Source organism: Lissotriton vulgaris, chromosome 7 (assembly GCF_964263255.1).
Source record: "Lissotriton vulgaris chromosome 7, aLisVul1.2, whole genome shotgun sequence".
Taxonomy (NCBI): domain Eukaryota; kingdom Metazoa; phylum Chordata; class Amphibia; order Caudata; family Salamandridae; genus Lissotriton; species Lissotriton vulgaris.
Genome location: NC_141695.1, coordinates 380,819,042 through 380,834,065, shown reverse-complemented (window position 1 = coordinate 380,834,065; position 15,024 = coordinate 380,819,042). Strand labels below are relative to the sequence as shown.

Genomic DNA, 15,024 nt, shown 5'->3' with positions numbered 1-15,024 from the left:
AAGATCAGCCCCCCTGCATCTCCACGATCTGCGTGGGGCCCTTCTGCTGTTTGCTGTGCACCGCGTTGTTTGGCTACTAGCCGGCTGGCTTGTGGCCCTCTGAACGACGCCCAACGACTTCACGACTGCTGGTCTGGTTGCTCCAGGCTGGCCCTTGCTTCCTTGTTCAAGAGAGGCACCCCGGACCCTCCTGGTCCACTCCAGACGCCACTTTAGGTCCACCGCGTGGGCTTGAATTTGCCAAGGCTTTGTTGCCCAATCCTGGGTCCAGCGACGCCGACAGCTTCTAACTTCGTGGGACAGCTCGATCCTCCATCCTGGTCGCCGACAACGCCTCCTGGTCCGCGAGATCTTCGAGCTACAGCGTCACCCACTCACCTTGTCGAGGTGGCTACCATCCGGTGCCCTCCTGGTGCCCACTGACTACTGGCTAGTAGTCTCGAACTTGGTCCCCTCTGCTTTCAGGTGTCATCTATCTTCGAGATCCAGGCTTGGATCCAACTGAACTTTCTTCACTGGTCACCGGCCAGCATCTTTTCTTCCGGCTCCTGGTCCGTCTACGAGGATTCCCGACGTCTTTTCAGACCTATGCAGCTGCAGCCCCTGGGCTAGGTAACTTCGGCATTTCGGTGCCCCAGCATAGCCTCACTATCCAAGGGTCAGAATCTACTTTCGTTTTCTCCCTACCAGGTCGGGTTCGCCCGAGAACACTAACTTTCTAATTCCTAGCTACCATAGACTTTTGTCCCGCATCTCGCGTGAGAGTGCACACACTGCACCCGAGTCCCCTAGGCCTCCTAGAAGTAATCTAACGATTCCCTAGTCAAGTCCTAGCGATTCCAAAAGCTATTAGTACTGTACTTACCTGCTAGGAATTTCGCATTCCACTTTCAGAGTATATGGTTTTCCGTGCCCCTCGGGCATTTGTATATACTGTGCTAACTTAAGTATTTTTGTAAGAGTTTTGGTTTGTGCTTAGTACCCTGTCCTCATAAAGAGTACAGGGCTGTTGTGATCTTTAAATAAATAACTGTTTATTTTCATAACACTTGTGTGGTGTCCTTTCACTTGGTATTCAAGGGGTATATGTGTGGTAAACAGCTGGCTTAACGCGCCCTCTCGAGTCTTTAGCCTTAGACTGCTCGTATCCACGCTACTAGGATAGCTGGTCTATAAGGTTGACTTACAACCAATCATCAATAAGGGTTGCTGGACTGATACATAGTGTTCACTAGAATAGTGAGCACTGCATATCAGGCCACCTTCTCACACCAAGGACATGCATGATGGCGGAATTAGATTGCCTCTTATGGGTTTGTTTTCTTTAAAGAAAAGGTTTTATAAACAGAAAAGCCATTACATGCTTTGATGTTCTACATAGCCTGTTGCAGGGATTCTGCCCAAACACAGAACTATGTGCAGGATTATAGGACTTTGGTGTATAGGGACTGAGTCTTCCTACCACCTTAGTACCCACAAGCCCAGGACCCACTAGCTATAGTGTCTCGCTTGCTCTCCTACTCACACACAGAACCCAATGATTAGATACCCCAGAACACAACACTCCCAGATCTCTCAGGAAACAAGGTAACAAGAGACACGCTTTCGCTCACATTTTTGTACTTTATCACAGTAAGATCTGACAGCGACACGCAATAATTTAAAATATGTATTTTAACTAACGTGCAGAATACGTGCCACAAGCAGCAGGAAAACACATAGTACAAATACAGTCAGCATAGCAATCGTCCATAAATCATGAAGGGAGAGGTCATCATGGAAAGACAATAGCGCCTAACCTCCCTCCTCTTGCTAAGAAGTAGTATTATATATTAGAAGATCTCTGGGCTTTGTCAGCAGGCCCCATACCTTAGCCTATAGATGGTAGATCTACATCATAGGTGTCTCGTTCTTCTCCCTGGAAAGGTCCCTCTCCAAATGTGTGCTACCTATACATGTATGAACAATAGTTACTTACCTGTAAACAGGTGGTTCTCCAGTATTGGTGTCTTTCATAGATTCACATGCCTGAATCATTCCCCGTCGTCGAAGTGGGAGTCCCACGGTATATATAAAAGTAATAAAATGCCATAAAACATATAGCAAATATCAGAAATACCCAACCAGGAAGTAAAGTAGCACCAGCTACAGTAGAAAAAACCTTCACGATCGTGACTATCCTAGTCATTATGTCTTAGTCCAAACTGCAGCCAATCAGACGACAGCACCCACCAGAATGTTCTCCCCAGAGGCTCAGCCTCTCAGATTTTCTCGCACAGGAGTGAAACCCCATAATGCCTGAGTGAGTCTCTGGGGGGAGGTGGGCGGGTTGCATGTGAATCTATGAAAGACACCAATACTGGAGAACCACCTGTTTACAGGTAAGTAACTATTGTTCTTCTCCAGTATTAGGGGTGTCTTTCATAGATTCACATGCCTGAATCACAATAGTAAGCAGTACTCCTAGCATAACGCTTGTAGACGTCAGAGTATCAAATATATATATATATATATATATATATATACAGTATACATGTATAACAATAATCATCGACATCTGGAATAACGTCTAAAGAGCATAGAGGAGGAGGTGGAAACAGAGGCTCACCTTATTTGAAAAGATTGCGCAGCACTGCTCTTCCAACCGAGGCATCTGCATCGTCTGCTGAATCTAGACAGTAGTGTCTAGTAAAGGTGTGTCTGCTAGACCAAGTAGCAGCTCTGCAGATCTGTCGAAGAGGCACACTAGAAAAAAGGGCAGTGGAAGAGCTGACCGCCCTTGTAGAATGTGCTCTTGGCAAGGCCTGTAAGGGTCTACCGGCCTGCTGATGACAAAGTCCAATAGTAGCAATGGTCTGCTTTGAAACTGCACAGCCCTGGCGCTGCTGCCCATTAGCCACAAACAGTTGATCTGTCTTGCGGATGGCCGAAGTTCTTGATAAGTAAAACTTAAGACATCTTCTAATGTCTAACGAATGTAGTGCTCTTTCAGCTGGAGATTGTGGGGTTGGAAAGAATGTCTTTAGGACAACCGGCTCATTCAGATGAAAATCCAAAGGCACTTTAGGCATGTACGTTGGATTAGTACGCAGCACTACTGAGTCCGTGGTGAATTGGATGAAAGGCGCTTTAGATGTAATTGCCTGAATATCGCTAACCCTTCTAGCAGATGTTAAGGCTAGTAACAAAGATACTTTCCATGTCAGAAATTTCAGGTCCACCTTATGGATCGGCTCGAAAGGGTGACGCATGAGCTGAGTTAGAACGACATTCAGATGCCATGCAGGAGGAGATTTCCGTACAGGCGGAAACATACGAAACAATCCTTTGAAAAATTGTTGTATGATCCACACAGAAAACAAAGAATTTGATCCATCTTGACGAAATCTGGAAATGGCAGCTAGGAAGATTTTAAGAGTAGAATGTGCCAAACCGAATAAAGCCAAATGCAAAATGAAAGGGAGGATTTGCTCCGGTTTGGCATGAATGGGAGGAAGACCATTAGATTGGCACCATGCACAGAAACGCCTCCACTTAAGTTTGTAGGTCTTGATCGTGAATGGAGCTCTGGCCTTCGCCAGTTCCTTCCTGGGAATCTTGTGGAATGTTTAAGTGTGCAAACTCCATGTGCTGAGGAGCCAAGCTGACAATTTCAGCGAGTTTGGGTCCGGATGGTACACTCTGCCCTGCTGGGTGGAGAGAAGATTCGGAATGCGTGGAAGTTGGATAGGGTTGCATTCCGAGAGAAGGAGTAGCTCGGTGAACCAGTATTGCCGGGGCCATCGTGGAGCAATCAGTATCAACCGGCATGGCTGCTTCTTCATCTTCCTGATGACTTTCGGGATCAGAGGTATCGGTGGAAAAGCGTATGCGAATATTTGATTCCAATTCAGCGAGAGGGCATCCCCGCACGAGTCCTTGTGGGGAACCCAGCTTGCAAAGTATGGGCTTTTCCGGTTCTGGTGTGTCGCAAACAAGTCCAGATCCGGATGCCCCCATATCTGAAAGATGCGGTTTAGAGATGGTAGATGTAATTCCCACTCGTGAGTGCAGCCCGTGGACCTGCTGAGAGAGTCCGCTAACACATTTGCGATTCCCGGAACGTGGACCGCTGACAGATGGATATTGTGAGTCAGGGCCCAACTCCAAATCTCTTGTGCTTGCTGCGACAACCGGGCTGATCTCGTGCCTCCCTGCTTGTTCAGATAATGCATGCAGGTGGTGTTGTCTGTCCGAATCAAAACTGTGGCACCTTCTAGAGTCGCTTGAAATATGGCGTGCAATTCTAGCCTGTTTATGTGCCATCTCATTTGGATCTTGTTCCATTTCCCGCTGACCGTCATGCCTTGGAGGTGTGCACCCCAGCCTGTCATTGAAGCGTCCGTCGTTACTATGAACCTGGGCACTTCCGTGAGGAAAGAGCATCCCACTTGTATGTTGGATCGTTGAGTCCACCATTGTATCGCTTCTCGCATTCGAGGCGTTATTTGGATGATATCCTCTAAGGACCCCGATACCTGAATCCACTGGCGACTGAGCTCCTCTTGCAAGGGCCTCATCCGAAGACGACAGTTGGGGGTGAGAAGAATGCAGGAAGAAATCATCCAGATGAAGGACTTGAACATGCGCACTGAAACGCACCTTTTTAATAACAGTGCCGCAGCCAACCGTTGAATCTTTTCCTGTCTTTCCTTCGAGATGAATATTTGGGCGACTTGGTGTCCAGTGTCGCTCCCAAGAAAGTCTTTCTTGTTGCTGGCGTGAGGTGTGACTTCTCGAAGTTGACTGAGAAACCCAGGCTTTGCATCAGTGACAGAGTTGTTTGAATGTGATCTTGCACCATGTCGAAAGAACTGGCCTTGATACGGCAATCGTCTAGATATGGATATATCTGTATCGATTGCAACCGAAGATGGGCTGCCAACGGGGCCAGTATCTTCGTAAACACTCTGGGGGCTGAGCACAGTCCAAATGGAAGAACTTTGAACTGGAAGTCCCTGCCAACCACTCTGAATCTCAGAAACTTCCGTTGCTTGGGATATATTGGTACGTGGAAGTATGCATCCTGAAGGTCGAGTGTTGCCATATACTCTCCCGCCGAAAGAAATTGGAGAATTTCTTGAAGTGTCAGCATCCTGAATGACAGCTTTTTTAGGAATTTGTTTAGGGCACGCAGGTCGAGGATGGGACGCCATTCCCCCGACTTCTTGCGAATAAGGAAAAATCTTGAGTAGAAGCCTTTTCCTTTCTCATGATGAGGTACCCTTTCTATTGCTCCCTTCCGAATCATAGTGTTGATCTGGCCAAACAGCTCCTTGAGGTGCGCTGGAGGCGGTCCTCTTGGGGGGCAATTTGGGGGGGTTTTTACGAATTCCAAAATGTGACCTCTGGCTACCACATCCAGAACCCATTTGTCTGTGGTAATTGTGGACCAATTCAAGTAATTTTGGGATATTTTTCCTCCAATTTGGTTCGGGTTGGCACAAAGTGGTGGCAGGATGCGTTCCTCACTTCTTATTGTCTCTTCCTCGATAGTTAGATTTTCCTCGAGGTTGAGAGAAATTTCCTTTCCTCTGTCCGTAGTTCTGCTGCCGATATGGCTGGAATCTTTGGTTTCCCTGGGCAGAAGTATAGGAGTGCTGCTGGTTATAACCTCCTCTATTAGAGAAATTCCCTCTTCCTCTTGCTCCACGAAAGGAAGACTTCCGATATTGTAGAGTGCCCAGCGAACGTGCTGTCTCAGTATCTTTTTTGATGGCCTCAAGAGCATCGTCAACATGCTTTCCAAATAAGTATTCTCCATCAAACGCCATATCTACAATCCTTGTTTGGACCTCCTGCTGAAAGGATGTTGCCTTCAACCATCCTTGCCTCCTGAGAACAGCTGCACCCACTAACTGACGAAATCCTGTGGCTGCAACATCCACTGCAGCATCAATTATCTCAGAGGAGACGCACTCTCCTTCCTGAAGGATCTTCTTCGCTTCAGTTCGATCTGGCTCGGGAAGCTTGTCCACATATGGCGAGATGTCCGACCACATCTGCCCATCGTATCTCCCCAATATGGCCAGGGAGTTTGTGGCCCTAATGGTCGTAGCTGCAATAGTAGAAACTTTCTTCCCAAAAGAATCTAGGCGTCTTCCATCTTTGTCTGGTGGAACAGAGACTTGAGAGGTTGGATTAGAAGACCTCTTTTGCGCTGCCTGCGCTACCACAGAGTCTGCTTTAGCTTGTCCGATAAGGCACGCTGGAGAATTTGGCGCCCTATATTTCTTATCTACTCTCGGGAGCACTGCCGGCAAAGAATTTGGCTTGGACATGATCTTTAGTCCTTCCTTCCAGATGAATTCTAGGATTGGAATGGTCCAACTCTGTTTTTGTGGTGTAGACTTGAAATCATACAAGAAGCAGTCTTCTTGTTTTGACTCCATGGTTATCATGAACCTCTTTGTTGCTCTATCCATGATCTTGTGGAATGAGGCAATGTCCACGGGTGGTGACTCAGATGTAGTAGGTTCTGCCGGAGCGGGCGTGTTCGCATTATAATCATCATACTCCGACGATTCTGACCCATTGTCCAGTTCTTCTTCTTGCTCCTCATGATCTGAGAACTCTTCCTCCCCTATTTGAGGAGCTGTGACTTGCGACGCAGATAATGCTGGACGTCCTTCTTCCAACGTTACAGAAACCACCGGCTGCGTCTGCTTAGGAAGCGGTGTCGCTGTTTTAGGTCTTGGTGTAGATACCTGAGATTCACCTGACTCTGAAGGCGGGAAACGTCTGTAATAGTCACTGAGCATATACTGCAGATTGCGAAACAAGTCGTCAGGCATCTGCATGTTGGGAGCAGGTCTGTCTTCATGTGACGCAGGCTCTGTTTCATCCATATCATCTTGAACTTTAATTCGGAGGTCAGATGGACTTCTGGCTGCTCCAAAGTTTTCATCCTCATAGGATCCTTCCTCTTCGGAATCCAAAAGTTTCTCTGTCACTACTAGCGTAAAAGAAATCGTCTCAGTAGTAGCCCTTTTCTTCAACAGCGTAGCTGTAGTTGCAGGTGATGGTAACGGAATCCCTGATGTCTGCGCTGACCAGACTTGCAAGGTAGTGCAGCTTGATAAAGGCGGCGTCGATGGTACCTCCGTTTGCTGTTGAATCTGTTGCCTCGTCGATGGTATCATCGTCGACGGGGTCGTCGTCGAGGTAGTCGACGGTAGCTTCGTCGACGTTGTTTTCGTCGTCGACGAGGATCTCTTAGTCGACGAGGTCGTCGACGGTAACATCGTCGACGGGGACGCCGTCTAGGTCGTCGACGGTAGCTTCGTCGACGTGGATTTCATAGTCAACGGTAACGCCGTCGTCGAGGACTTCGTCGACGGTACCATCTTCATCGTCGACGGGGAGCCAACCGTCGACATCATAATCGTAGACGAGGAACTCGTCGACGGTACCTTAGCCGTCGACGACGGGACAATTGTCGACGACGAGATAGGCCTGATCTGTACATGAACCAGCATAGGAGATGAGGCCGAAGACATGACAAGAGTAGGCTTTGGAGAGGAGAAGGTCATAGTGCAGGTGGTAGATGTGGCCACATGAGAGGAAACAGTCCTTTTTTGACGTTGAAATTGTCAAAGGTGGCAACTGAGGAAGCACAGATTTAGAAGATTTCTTGGGAACTGCAGATTTCCCAGACTTCTTAGAGGGCGTATAGTAGGTGGGAGAGACTTATTTGAAGTACTAGGCCCAGGAGCATTCAGAGAGGATTGGGCCTTTTTCGCCACCTTCGCCCTTGGAGATGAAACTTCAGTTTCAGCCTTCCTCTTAGTAGAAAGAAATGAAGAACCAGAGGCAATGCTTCCTACCTCAGACAAAGGGTCCTCCTTGTCCTTGAGTCTGTTAAGCCACAATAGCAGTCGTCCTTCTCTATCCCTGATGGTCTTAGGGGGGGAAGGTCCGGCAGATCTTGCACTCCTTTGCCTTATGGTCAGGATAAAGGCAATATAAACATTTTTTGTGGGGATCTTCCTTGAATAGTCTTTGCTTCCTACAAGAATCACAGGCCCTGAACAGGGATTTTGAAGAAGACATCTGTAAAACTTGAAGAAACTAACTGATGTAGAAGAAAAAACTGAGCAGAGCTCAGGGAGACTCCCTTCACACGACGTGCGGTAGAAAATCTGAGAGCCTGAGCCTCTGGGGAGAACATTCTGGTGGGTGCTGTCGCCTGATTGGCTGCAGTTTGGACTAAGACATAATGACTAGGATAGTCACGATTGTGAAGGTTTTTTCTACTGTAGCAGGTTCTACTTTACTTCCTGGTTGGGTATTTCTGATATTTGCTATATATTTTATGGCATTTTACTACTTTTATATATACCGTGGGACTCCCACTCAGACGACGGGGAATGATTCAGGCATGTGAATCTATGAAAGACACCCCTAATACTGGAGAATCTAATCCCTGCTTGAGGTCACCGATGCCATCAGGGAAGTACTCGACTCTGGGGGAAAGGCCGTGTTAGTCATGCTTGACTTGTCGGCGGCTTTCGACACCGTTCCTCATGAGGTCCTCCTTGCAAGACTCTGGGAGTGTGGCCTTCGCGGAACGGTGTGGAATTGGCTAAAATCTTTTCTGGCCGACCGCCGACAAACGATCTGGGCGCCTCCCTATTCCGCTGAAATGGCTCCGCTAGAGGTGGGAGTCCCGCAGGGCTCCATTCTCAGCCCTATGCTGTTTAACATCTTTATGGCCCCTCTGGCGGAAGTCGCGGAATCATTTAGCGCCCAGATCGTGTCATGTGCTGATGACACCCAACTCCTGTTCACATGTGATAGGGGTGGGTTTTTCAATGGCAGACAGATCAGGGACTGCCTTGGTGCGGTGTTTGAGTGGTTTAGATGTCATGGCTTAAAATGCAACTCAGACAAGTCAGAGCTTCTCTTTTTTGGTTGCGCCCCTGAACCCGATTGGAAATCTTGGTGGCCACAAGATATGTTTCCTCCTGATAAGGTCTCTTTTAAGGCCAAGAATTTGGGAGTGATAGTAGATTGTGAACTATCCTTTAGACCTCACATCCTGTCTCTTGTTGGGAAATGCTTCGGCATTTTACGGATGTTGAGGAAATTTCTTCCTCTACTTTCACTTAACCACAGTAAAACAGTGGTTCAAGCATTGATCGGTTCACGACTGGACTACGCAAACGCTCTCTTTTGGGGTCTTCCGAAATATCTTATGACCCGTTTGCAAGTTGTCCAGAATTCGGCAGCCCGTACTATCTTTAGACTCCCGAGGAGAGCTGGTGCCACTGCCTTATTGAACACTCTACATTGGCTACCCATCTCCAAGCGAATTACTTTCAAATGCCTGACTGTGGCCGTTAAGGCCCTTCATGGTATTGGCCCCAAGTATATTGGGAAACGTCTTTCCCGGTATGCACCGAGCAGGACTCTCAGGTCATCTGGTCTGTCTATGATGACTGTTCCTGTAATTCGTTGCGCACGATTGGGAGGTCGGTCTTTCCGCTATTTAACACCTAAAGTTTGGAACAACCTACCACTGTCCTTGAGACAGGCTCCCTGTCTTCTTGCCTTTAGAAAGGACCTGAAAACATGGCTTTTTATGAAATAGACCCTTTTCATTCTCTGCTTTTTTCTGTTGTGTGATTGCCGTTTTTATGCTGTTATTCTTTGCTAAAGCGCCGGGATGCTCCCCGGAGTAGCCGTGCGCTATAAAAGAAATAAAGTAACATAACATAACCCTCATTCAACGCCTCAGCAACGTCGGAATACAAGGAAAAGCATTGGACGGGATCATCTCGTTCTTCGCTGGAAGAACCCAGAGAGTCCGCCTCCCCCCTTATAGATCAGAAGCCACCGATGTCATCTGCGGCGTACCCCAAGGATCTTCACTCAGCCCCACCCTCTTCAACGTATACATGAGTCCCCTCGCATCCATTGCGCGTCAACACAACCTCAACATTATCTCCTACGCAGACGACACCCAGCTGATCCTATCCCTCACCAAAGACCCAAAGACCCAAACACCGCCAAAACCAACCTACACGAAGGGATGAAAGAAGTAGCCGAGTGGGTGAAGAACAGCCGTTTAAAACTAAACTCTGACAAAACTGAAGTCCTCATCTTAGGCTCTTCGTAGGTACAGCACCACCAGCAGCACTGGGGCAGCTGGGTGCAGAAATCATTTGGCCCAATGTTAGCCTATGGAAGCTGGAGGCACCTCAAAGAGATTCAGTTGCAGGTAATTACCTGTGGGTCAGGGACACAGGCCCTGGGAGTTCAGGTGAACACGGGAGGGGTGTGGAGCAACAAGGTAAACACCTCCACCACAAGTGGCATCAGGGCAGCCGGGTGCAGAGTACAAAATCAGCTTTAGGATCCCAAATAAGGGAATTTCAGATGCACAAAGAGGCCACAGACTTGGTCCAGGAGGCTGAATGAAAGTGACCACCAGCTGTAGAAGTATGTCGGGATGCAGGGCAAGGCCTGGGCAGCGTCAGCTGGACACCCCAAGGTCAGGGGCTGATGATACAGGCGTGCCTTTTGGTGTCAGATTGTCTATAGCGGAGCCAGTTCCAGTCAAGGGGGACCCATCATGTTGAGGCTGCAGGAGACATTGTGGGGTCCAGAAGAGGTCAGCCTCCAATGGAATCTAGGTCTGGATCACTTGGCATATAAGCCAATCAAGACTCGGGACGTAGGCGTCTGGTGCAGAGTGCGCTGTAGTTGAGGATTCGCATGGATCCGGAGTCATTGGGGTTGTTTCTTTGCTGGACAAATCTGGTGTCCACAAGAGAGTATTTATTGAAGGCAGCTCAGGTCTCTGCAGGTGCTGGGGAGTTGCTGGCTGCGGACACACCAGTTTCTTTAAGCAGGGTCGCTGGAGGAGACAGGCCGGTAGGACTGGGGCAAAGTCTGGTCTACTTTTCCACTGCTGCACAACTTTTCGGTGCTTCTTCGTAGGTCATCTAATCTGAGGAACAAGGTTCAGGGGAGTCCTTAAATACTTAATTTAAGGGCGTTACTGAGGTGAGACGTCAACAGCCAATGGCTACTGTCCCTTGGGGTGACTACACCTTTCAGGTGTCCCCTCCTAGGGTAGAGGGGCACATCCCTGTTCCAAGTGGGGCTAATTCTCCAAATCAAGATGGAGAATTTATACGAGAGGGGTGCACTTCAGCTGCTCGCTACCCTAGGGGTGGGCTAAACTACGGTGGACACTCCTACTCTGCTTACTCATTTTCCCACCAGTCCGGCCTCCAAAAGTGGGGCTGGGACAGGGGTGCAGGCATCTCCCCTAGTTGGAACGGCCCACATCAGCATTTTTCCAAGATGAGAGCCAATGAGGTCCAGCACAAAGTGTTGCGTTTCCTGTAAGGGGGAGGTGGGAAGCACCTCCACTCAGAGCAGGCTTTGTTTCTGACCTCAGAGAGCACGAAGGCTCTCACTCCCTGATGTGAGAAACGTGTCTAGTGGTGGCTGGCTTGCCGGCAGGGACCAGTCAGTCAATACACTAGTAGTTGTTCATTTCAGTGGGCATCTTTAAGATGCCCTCTGAGTGCATTGTATAATAAATCCAACACTGGCATCAGATGTGGGTTTATTATGCGGAGACGTTTGACACCAAGCATTTCAGACTTCAGTAAAGGCATTATGGAGCTGAAGAGTACGCAATGACAAACTCCCAGCCCATGTACTCAAAATGGCTTCACTGCACTTGCAGGGTCCAAGAAAGGACTCCAACACTGTAGGGCCATAGTGCTCATGCAACCATGCCCTCACCGTGGTATAGTGCACCCTGCCTTAGGGGTGACTTTCCTATGACACAGGCAAAGGTGTGTAGGCATGGCACTCAGGTTGGTGTGCCATGTCAAATCTAAGTTTAATCACAACACATAGCCTGCAATGTCAGTGTGTATGTGTTTAGGTGTGGGACCCCTTAGGTTTGAACAATAAATGCTGCAGCCCTAAGGGCCACACATCTAAGTCCCAGCACATAGTGAGTAAGTTAGCATCAGGTATCTAGCAAAACATTAGGGGGTAACATGCAAAAAGGTGCACTTCCCTATTCACTCCACAAAGCCTAGAGAGAAATGTTTCCATAGTTAACAACATCCCAGTGTGCCCTCAGAGTGTTGTCCAGAAAGACTCGGGGGCCGCTATCACGACTGATGAAATACAGAACGCAACTGTCTCTCTAAAGTCTGGAAAGACCACAGGCTTGAACTTGTTCCCAGACAAAGTGTTCCTCTTTGTTGGCCCCCAACCTCCTCGCCCTCTTTGAAGAGACCACAGAGAAGGGCCAACTGACACAGGATATAAGAGGAGTAACTACTGTTTTCATTCATAAGCATTAGAAAGACTCTACCAATTGCGCCTTTTAGCCCACAATTTCCTTGACTTGATTAATACAGAGAAGACAATCCTAGCGAAAATTCTGCCCACAGAGCTACATGCTTAAAAGTTTCCTCACTGAACTAAACCTCACTCAAGCGTGCACACTACCCACACACTCTAAAGGAGCGACGTTAGACTGGATTATCTCAAGAAACAAAGTTGCAACAATCCACTCCATAACACCATGTGACTGGTCTGATCATCACGCCATAACATTCATGATACCCACAACGAGAAAAGGTAGGACCAGACAACCTTTCAAGGCCAAAAAATGGACTCGAGACACAAAAGAAGCAAATATGGAACTACTGGTCGAAAGCTGCGAAAGAGACTTAAAGCCACCCAACAACCTGGAAAAAGTTAACGAGCTGACGGATCACTACATAGCAGCTGTCGAAAATATCGTTAACACCATGCCATTAAAACAAACGAATCTCAGAGAAGACTAAAAACCCGTGGTTTAACGAAGCACTAAACGAAGATAGACGCAAATTGAGAATGGCCGAAAGAAAATGGAGGCAACACCCATCATCTCCTGAACTGGAAGCCCTCAGAAAAATAAGGAACCAATATAATAAAAAGATCATCAACTCAAAAAAGGAATTTATAAGAGCAGAACTGGATAATGCCAAAAACAGACCCCGAAAACTATTTGAAATCCTAAAGGAGCAATCAAACAAACTAGCCAAAACAGTGCAAGAAAATTCAAAAACACCTCTAAGCTGTGATGAATTTTCCACATTTTTCACGGAAAAGGCCAAAGCACTCGAAATAGAGCTTAGAAACTCGGCGTTGAACCTTCCCAACGAAACTCGGTTTACTAACGATGCCGACTCTACAACGGATTGCTCTATGGCAAAAAACAAGGCGAGTTGGGAAACATTCGAACTGTACGACCAACACATGATTGCTAAGACGCTCTCAGGAATCAAACCTAACAACCACTACCAAGACCCTCTGCCTGCAAAATGCGTAAAAGAAATCAATCACATCCTGATTCCAATATGGACCGGAATAATAAATGCGTCACTTTCACAAAGGATCCTTCCCGACTGCCTAAAAACAGGTCAAGTCGTTCCCATAATCAAAAAACCCACAGCGGATGCATCAGATCCAAATAACTTTCGCCCAGTGACCAACATCCCTTTACTGGCCAAGCTGACTGAGAAATGTGTGCAGAACCAACTGAGCCAACATATCACCAATTCTCCTTGCTAGATGAATGCCATTCAGGATTCAGAGCAGGGCACAGCACGGAAACAGCGATTCTCCATATTATTGATGACGCGCTACAGGCCCTTGACCAAAATCAAGCATGCTTGCTGATTCTCCTAGACCTGTCATCGGCATTTGATACGGTAAATCATGAAGCATTACTGATCAGGCTACGGGACAGGATGGGATTGTCGGGAATTGTGCTGAAATGGTTTTATTCCTTTTTACAGAACAGAACGCAGCGCTTCCTGGTTAACCAATCAATCTCACTTCCGTGCCCTATCTCAATTGGAGTCCCTCAAGGATCGACACTATCCCCAGATCTGTTTAACCTATACGTCGAACCACTCACAGAAATTCTCCAAAAATCTCAAATATCCTATCACATGTATGCTGACGACACGCAAATATACTTAAAGATCGGATCCCTAAAAGACTTGGAATTAATGAATGAGACACTAAAAATGGCACTTCAATGGTTAACCACAAACCACCTGAAGCTGAATGCACATAACAGAGTTCCTACTAATTTCTCCACCAAGGAGCCATACAGAAATAAAGGAATGGGCGAAAATCGTGACTGCGCTAAACTGCACCCCAACCCTTGTCAACTCATCTAAATCTCTAGGAATCACCCTAGACGAGAATCTAGACATGAAAGCCCACATTAACTCAATGGCGAAAAGTGCCCGCTTTCAATTGAAACCATTCATCACAGAGCCAGACCTCAAATTGGCAATCCAATCCTTAGTTATCTTAAGGATTGAATATGGTTGCACCACCTTGGCTGGATTACCTAAAATGTCCACAGCACCACTGAAAGCCTGCCTTAACCACATCGCCGCTGCACCAATTCCCCCCCGGTGCTGAACTTTTCAGATTTACATCATTTCATGACGAGCTGGGCTCGGCATCAGCGTGCGAGGAGGCTACGCCATGACGAGCCCAGCTCGTCATGAGTGTGGAAGGGGTTAACGCTGCGGCAAGACTTATCACCGGAACCAGGAAATATGATCATATATCCCCGCACCTGAAAGTATTAAACTGGCTACCATATGAAGCAAGAATCCAAATGAAGATAGCATGTATCACACACAAAGCATTACACGACAACACCCCAAGATATCTAGCCAAGAAAATTCAGCTGTCCGGTGGCAACCGACCAGCTAGGAGTGCTGAGGAGTTGCTTCTACGGCCAGCCTTCTTCCGAAAGAAAAAAACCTATGACAGAGCATTCTCAGGAGCTGCCCCCAGAATATGGAACTCACTCCCTCCAAACATCAGGAAGATCCAGAATCTGGTAACATTCAAGCAGGAAGTGAAGAGCCTGCTGATGAATAGATACATTACTTAGTGAAGAACACTGTTCATGGTTCTGATATACTACTGCCT

The 15,024-nt window shown here is 47.5% G+C and overlaps 1 protein-coding gene across 3 annotated transcripts in view; it reads right to left on the bottom strand.

Annotated features, from left to right (window-relative positions):
• The window catches only part of CNOT3 (CCR4-NOT transcription complex subunit 3), a 992,943-nt gene that overhangs the window by 664,267 nt on the left and 313,652 nt on the right, over positions 1–15,024 (bottom strand). The window lies entirely within an intron of this gene.